Below are 8539 nucleotides of genomic sequence, written 5' to 3'. Positions count from 1 at the left end.
AACAACAGCACAGGTGATACTGCTGAATCAGGAGAATCCGTTCTCAAGAAAATGAAAACAGAGAAGGTGAAGAATCGTCAGTTTGGTGAACATTATGTGCTCTCCGGGTTTACGGTCACAACTACAGAGCGACCGCAGCCAATGTGTTTCATCTTTGGCGACGTGCTTTCTAATAATAGCATGAAACCATCCCATTTACATCGGCACCCTAGTACTAGCCTGTGTAAGCCTGCAGAGTTGTTCCACCAAAAGCTGGCTGAATTTAAGGGAAGCCAAGAAAAACTAAAGAAAGCGTCATTGGTCTCAACCAAGGCCTTGGAGGCATCTTATGCCGTGTCGCTACTCGTTGCTAAATCGAAAAAGCCATTTACCATAGCCGAAGAGCTAATCTTGCCTGCTGCTATAATTCTCGCAGAAACTATGTTCGATAAGAAATCAGCGGATGTCCTGAAGAAAGTGCCGTTGTCAAATAATACTGTGTGCCATCGGATCGACGACATGGGAATGGACATTATTGACCAAGTGGTGGAAAAATGTAAAGCGTCTGGTGCGTTCGCTTTGCAGTTGGACGAATCAACGGATGTCAGTGGGGAAGCTCAACTGATTGCGTTTTTGCGTTACAAAGACACTTTGGAGATGAACGAGCACATTCTGTTTGGCAAGAAACTCACGGGGAGAACTACCGGACAGGACGTTTTTAACGTTATTGACAATTTTTTCTGTCAACACAAGCTGGATTGGAAATCCTGCTCTCATGTGTGCACAGACGAAGCTGCGGCGATGACCGGCAGAGTAAATGGATTAATGGCCCACATAAAAAAGGTAAACCCTGATGTTACATGGACGCACTGCATGATTCACCGAGAAGCATTAGCTAGCAAGAGAATGAGTCCAGACTTAAACGATGTTTTGAATGATGCCGTAAAAGTGATCAACTTCATACAGTCCAGGCCTTTGAATCATAGACTGTTTCAGTCACTTTGTGAAGACGGTGGGTCAGAACATAAACAGCTCCTGCTTCACACTGACGTCCGCTGGTTATCCCGAGGGAAGACGTTACAGCGGCTGTTCGAGCTACGCAATGAAGTGAGGGCATTTCTGTCGGAGCACACACACCCACTTGTGGCTATGTTCGACGACGCTGACTGGGTAGCTCGGCTGGGATACCTCTCTGATATGTTCAGCAAACTCAACCAGCTGAATCTCTCTCTTCAAGGTAAAGACACAAATGTTCTTAGCTTGTATGACAAAGTGTGTGGATTCATGGAGAAGATCAAGCTCTGGCAGAGCAAATGTGAAAAAGGGGATACAAGTTGTTTCCTGCAGCTGAACGCATACATTGCTACTGGTGAATGTGACAGAGCTCCAATTGTGAAAATAGTACACACACATTTGTCCAAGCTCCAGAATGAGTTCAACTCCTACTTCCCTGATATTGACAACAAGTCATCCACACTGGCCTGGGTGCGTAATCCATTTGTGACGTGCATTAACAGCAGCATTCCCGCCAGACTGCAAGAAGACCTCATAGATGTGTCCTCAGATAGGAGCCTGAAGATGAGGTACTCAAGCATACCACTGACACAGTTCTGGTGTGGTGTGGAGAAGGAGTATCCTGAATTGGGGAAACATGCCCTGAATGAACTGTTGCCTTTTGGGTCCACATACCTGTGTGAGGTGACATTCTCCGCCATGACCCACATCAAGACTAAACACAGGAACAGACTCAACTTGGAGAATAACCTGGTCACAGCTGTTGCAACAATCTCCCCCAGACTCACAAAACTGATGAGGGAGAAACAGGCTCAAGTGTCACATTAATTGGTGAGTTACCTTACTTTTTTTTTTAAGTCTTTAAACAATGGCTATTATAATGTATATGATTAGTTATGATTGTATATGATTTAAGTGTCACATTAATTGTCGCATTGGGTTACACAGACAAAAATATCCTCCTCTTCTCTATCTCTCCTCGTCACTTCTCTCCTTCTTCCACTCCCAGGTTAAACCTTAGCTACACACACACACACACACACACACACACACACACACACACACACACACACACACACACACACACACACACACACACACACACACACACACACACACACACACACACACACACACACGTATGGGCCGCCGTGCCAATTTTAATGTGGGCCGCCGTGCCAATTTGACTATACACTGCTCTGTCATCTCATGGTGGCTGGTGGCTATCCATGGTGAATGTTGTGTCTGAAATGTAGTCATATTATTAGGCTATGTTTTCGTTGTCCTTGTGGTTTGTTGGACTTTATGTCATATTATATTATTATCTGATATATATTTCGTTTCTACTATATTTCGTTTCTATACCCTTTGTAGAAACAAAATCTTAAATATTACACCTTTTCTTTGGTTACTTTTCTTTCAAATGTTGTTTTAAATTGTAATCTTGACTGAGCGACTTTTTACGCACGAGCGTCAGATTACCACCCCGGACTCCCGATATAATGTCAAGCTTTATTGGGTTTAAAGGGCCCGGTCATGTGGCCCCTCCCCCCGGCCCCGGGTCTGATATGTGCTGCCACTGCACACACACACACACACACACACACACACACACACACACACACACACACACACACACACACACACACACACACACACACACACACACACACACACACACACACACACACACACAGCCGGTCTGCCACAATATATAGACTATTAATATATCCTGGGGATCACCACGATTGATTGCGTAGTAGGGGGTACTTTAGGTTGGATTGAAATGCTTTGGGGGTACAGTACTCAAAAAAGGTTGGGAACCACTGATCTAAAGCACCGACATGAAACAGTGTTTCATGTTCTTGCAAACTGGATGCATCAGTTGGGTTGACTGTGGTGTAAAGAAGGGAAACACTATCACTGTTTTCATTTGCAAAAACTGTGCTGCTTCCAACAAAAATGACATCTGAAGTACTTATCTCCACCGGATCTGTTGCAGATGTGTCTGTAGAGAGGTGATAGATATCAGGTCTGGCATGTGTGTTTTCACCTTCTTGAGCAGTTGCATCACTATTGTTTTCCACCAGATTTATGTCACTGGCAATGTCTCTCTTGTTGGTTGTTAAATAGAAACGTAAGAGAGGTAATTTTGTCTTTTCATACAGTTCCTTGACTGTGATACTATCCTCTAATGCAGGGGTTCCCAAACTTTTTCAGCATGAGACCCAAAACAGAAATGTTGTGGTCCTAAGGGACCCAAGCTCAAAATGTTTTATGATTTTCCATAATATCTACAGTTATAAACAAAGAATGCAACACACCATGAATTTAAAATGTAAATTAAAATATTTATTTTATATATATATGTTTAGGTTTCTCACCATAACAACCTTCCATTTGAGCTTGCCCAGAAAAAATATGGATCAAAGCACAAAGACGAAACATGGGACGTGCAGTCAAGTATATACAGTACAAATCAAATTTAAATTACACAATTATCAAAAGTGCAATATTAAGTTTGTCGCTAGCTCAAAAACTATGTACACACCATTTTAAACTATTTTAAATGAACAAAGAACAAACATGTTGTAAACAGAAAGGGACAAAACACTAACTGAAGTGCAGTCAAGTGTATTCAGTTAATCACAGGTGAAACCAAATTTAAATTATCAGAAGTGCAACATTAAGTTTGTCACTAGATCAAAAACTATGTACACACCATTTTAAACTATTTGAAATGAACAAAGAACAAACATGTTGAAACAGAAAGGGACAAAACACTAACTGAAGTGCAGTGAAGTGTATTCAGTTAATCATAGGTGAAACCAAATTTAAATTATCAGAAGTGCAACATTAAGTTTGTCACTAGATCAAAAACTATGTACACACATTTTTTAAACACTTTTAAATGAACGGAGCTGTTTTAAAACACTCTGAGAGACAAAGAAACTCCAACACTTGGCAACTGATTAACTTTTTTTTGTGGAGGCTGACTTGATAGGATGCCATCAGTGCCCCTCTGTTCCCTTTGAATGCCTGAAAATAGCAGAGAAGATATTATCATTAACATTGCTGGGTTATGGGGTGATTTTTAACACCAGCCGGCGTACGCTGTATACCCAATGTGGACCTGGCAACCGCATTTATAGCGCATTACATTACATGTTACTTGTTAGACGCTTTTATCCAAAGCTATACATACTCAATACTGTGGGGAATCCCAACAGAGGGATTTTGACAGGGCTGTTGCACAAAAGATCCAAGCGCGCACAGAAGAAATCTGAGAGCAGACATTTCACGAACGCACAGAAACAGCCTGAGTGCAAGGAGGAGGTTTTAAGCTGGAACACAGGAAACCTGTAAGCAGAAATATATCTGAGTACAAGCGTACAGTTTGAGCAAAAGCAGAGCAAATCTAAGCGCAAGCAGGCACTATTTGAGTGTGAGGACAGGGATTTGAGGGAAATAAATACATATTCTGAACGTGAAATCAATAAAGTATGCTTTCAAATTTAAAGACCACGCTCTTGAATAAAGATAGGGAATAACCCCCATATGTATTCCTATGTGCATCACACAGCAGCTGTCACGTCCGTGCGGCTGATACTTTCTCTCGCTTTCCTTCTCATACTGCCTGTCACTTTCCCTCTAATCTTCCTGTGGTTATTGTTTCTCTGTTTTTCTCCCGGCCGTTTTAAAAACATTTCAGGCTAGTAAAAGTTGAAACACCGCTCTGTGCCGCTGCAGAATGTAGTGGACTCGCGGGAGCGAGTAGAGGATGCGGGAGAGCGCGCAGCTGGCGGTCCGCTCCGGGGCTCAGTATGCATTTCATCCAACTTTGCATTAACGAAAAAATTTCACAACAGACCCTGACAAACTCACAAAAAACACAAAACAAATGATTAAAATAAGTGACTTACTTTTCCGCTGTCAAAACACTGCTTCTTGAAAGACTCTTCTTTGCAGATGAAAAAATCCTTCGATTTGTCCCGATGCAGAGGATGTTTTGTTTGGAGATGCAGGTCCAATTTATTCATTTTCAAGCTTTCGTTACTGAGCACCTCTCCACATAAAACACACTGAGGCCGCTCCTCTCCATTTCTAACAGCTTTTGTTAAGCCAACGTTTAAAAACTCCTCTTTGTATCGTCTTTTTGCCATCATGTACGATCGGGATTAATCAACAGACAATAAACAGACAGCGCGAAAACTTGGCGGGGGACGCGTCAGAGCTGATACAAATACAATCTTTTATTTTTAGTTTATTTGTATTTAGAAAATTAAATCATTCAATATACAATGCTATATTGCATAATTTCATTTTCAAAATAAAAAATAAAATACAAAAATTATAAAAAAATTGTATTTGCAACGCAGCCATCAGCTCTGACGCTGTGTGTGTGTGGCAATGCATTTAACTGGCGACCCAATCAAAACGGGTCCGGTCGCGACCCTGAGTTTGGGAAAGGCTGCTCTCATGATTGCCACTGAAAGTCCGTTAAGTCAATGTCAAAATCAGTAAGGCTCCCCTCTGCATTTTTTCCATCTGGAAAAAACAACTGCACAGCCTTTTCAATTAGGTTCTGTTTTGTACTGTCCTTCATGACACTCTCTTTTCTGGTCCCTCCACCCTTTTTGGTGCGAATTGAAGGATTATTTGAATTATTTGAAGTATTAAAGTAACGTGTTATGGCAGGAAAGTTAAATCTGGTATATTCATTTTAATGTCACCTTATATATATTCATGTGTGTTAAATTTGAAGGGACAAAGTATATTTTCCCTCCCCAATAAATTGAGGTGAAGTCTTTGTGTTTAGAGAAGGATGGGAGCAGGAGACATCCTAATTTGGGGATAGCTCCAAAACTCTGGAATGTTTCCCTCATAAAAGAAGAGGGTGCGTTACACATGCTTAGTGCAAATATGTGTGTTTTCATTGCAGTAAATATATATGCTACATGATTACTGTTCAACTATACCTCTGTTCTTATTCTTTCATGTGTGGGTACTAAATGACTACAAACATTGTGGAGAAATTAGCTTAAACATGTTTTATTACTCCATATGAAATGGAAGCAGCTTTTATGATAGGGACGAGAGAGCATTTTCAGCATGTCAATTATCAGGGAAATCTACTTGTTTTCAATAGATGTGTATGGTTAATTACTTTGTATTAATAATAACAGTATGTGTAAAGGAAGCTGGAAATATACAATGTGAAACCTTTTATTTGAAGTAAAGATGTGAACAATAGCTCAAACAAATGGAGGGGCTGTAGGACAAATGAGTGTGTTCTCTATATTAGGCCTGTGTGAAGTTTGACTATTTGAAAAGCATCTCTAATACTGCTTAAGAGCATAGGTAATGTGTTCTTCGTTATTATTGATATGAAAGTAATTAACATGTATTACGTATATTTAGCCAACTATAACAACTATATCTTAAAACATACTTTTAACTTGTGTGTGGTAACCTGAGGGGGGAAGATGGACTCAGGGACAAAGGGCCATAAAGGGGATGTGTGTGTGCTGGCTGCAAGATGTGAAATAAGATAAGGAAACTTGTTGTTTAGAGCCGGTTCGTACCAGACACCAAAAGGTGTCTGGTCTTCGTCAAACTGAAAGAGACTTTTTGTTTCCGGATTTCTTCTGCTGTGTCGCACTGATTGGGTGCGACAGGCCATGTGTTGGTCTCTCCCAATAAGATGACCTCTGGGGGAAAGCACGCACACACCTCCTCCTGTGTTTTAGTATGAAAGCCTGTGTTTTCCTTTGGTTCGCGCTCTTGTTTTTGACCGGCCGTTCCTGAGACCTGTCTCACACGTGGTAGAACCTGAGCCCGGAGTACTCTGCAGAGTGCTTCGTGATTCCTTTGTATTTGTATTGTTACCTTGTATCATTAAAACAAGATTATTGTTTCACTTGCATTCTGGTGTTTCTTAATCCCTTCCTTTTTTACGAATTTACCCAGCTTATCAAACGACACGCGGAGACGAGGTTGGTTTTAAACATCCTCGAAATCTCCAACAGTACCTGCACAAATTCCCCTTCTCTGAAATGCACCCATCCAATTTCAATCTTTCTTTGATTCTTCTGAGCTTTCTTCTGAGCATTGTTTGGAGCAGTTTGATGGTCTGTCTCAGACACATGATCACCTTTGTTTCTTGAGAGCTTTCCTCTAAGTCGATCAAAGAGCTTTGACTTGCGACTCATGGGTTCTTTTTCCTTCCGTCTACAGTATCACCATAGGATGGCAGATACTCTCTCAGCTGGTCATCTGTCATGAGAGTTATGACACTGGAATCCATCTAAAATGAAGAAATATATCAAGAATTCTTAGGTCAAGTGAATTAAATTACAACAATGAAAAACCTGCATACACAGCACCAGGTATTATTCTCAAAGCTCTTCCAAACTTTGGTTTTTTTTATGTTTATTTGTGAATTGTCACATTTCCTATATCAAATCAAATCAAGTTTTATTTATAGAGCAAATTTAAAAACGATTTTTGGTTGAGCCAAAGTGCTGTACATGTAATAAAGACACTTTACTACAATAACAAGAAATGTTCAGAAATATAAAAACAAAATATATATAAACTACCTTCTCCTGTTCCATTCGCTGTATGTCTTCCTCAGGCACATGTCGTGACCTTAAATAGTCAGATAGCTCGTCCATCTTGTGACAGTTGAAAAAACCTCTCCACCTCTGTTGAATGAAATTAAAGCTTAAATGTAACCTTAAATACATTTGATTTTTAAAGTTGATTTTTACAAAATCGTTTTTGTTTGTCGTTTTGGTATTCAAGCATCTTCACATTAAAGGTAGATTGTGTAAGTTGGAGAAACCAGCTTGAGATCACTAGAATTTTTGAAAATACACAACCGGAGAAAATCTGCCACTTCCTTAAAGAGCCCCTCCTCCAACACACGAACGCGCACATGACCAATGAGGGCACGAGATACATTTGTGCACAGATGGAAGGCTGACAGGCAGGTAGGCCATCCAGTTACTTTAGCCGGGCCGGCTCAGATGATTGGTCGTGCTTTTTACAGTACTACGGCTTCCACAGACGACATTTTTTGTATGTATTTATTGTCAAAGCATTAAATGTATTCATTGCTATCGGGATGTTAAGAGCATTCCATGGAATATAACAAAAAGCGTATCTCGAGCCGGTTTCTCAAACTTATCTACCCTACCTTTAAATTTCATGTTTAAATAAGACTATCAACTTTACTCCAAATTCTCCAACTAAGGAGGAAGGGGAGCATTATTTCATTTTATTAGATTTTATTGATCTTGTAATACTTAAAATAGGACTCTTGGTTATCAGATTTTCGTAAGTTGGCCTCTGATATGACAAATCCAATCTTTAAAGTGGTTAAGGGGAAATATTCACTTCTTTTGATTTAATTGTGAGGCAGCTTATGACATCGCTGAATGAAAAAGCACCTGCAGTGACTAGTTGACGATAACCTGTTTGGCTGGATGTTCAACAAATTAAAGAAGCCAATGGAACTTCAATTCATGTTTTTAAAATGCAA

Source organism: Notothenia rossii (assembly GCF_949606895.1).
Source record: "Notothenia rossii genome assembly, chromosome: 8".
NCBI lineage: Eukaryota > Metazoa > Chordata > Actinopteri > Perciformes > Nototheniidae > Notothenia > Notothenia rossii.
The sequence above is the reverse complement of the archived record's forward strand: the minus strand, read 5'-3'. Positions refer to the sequence as shown.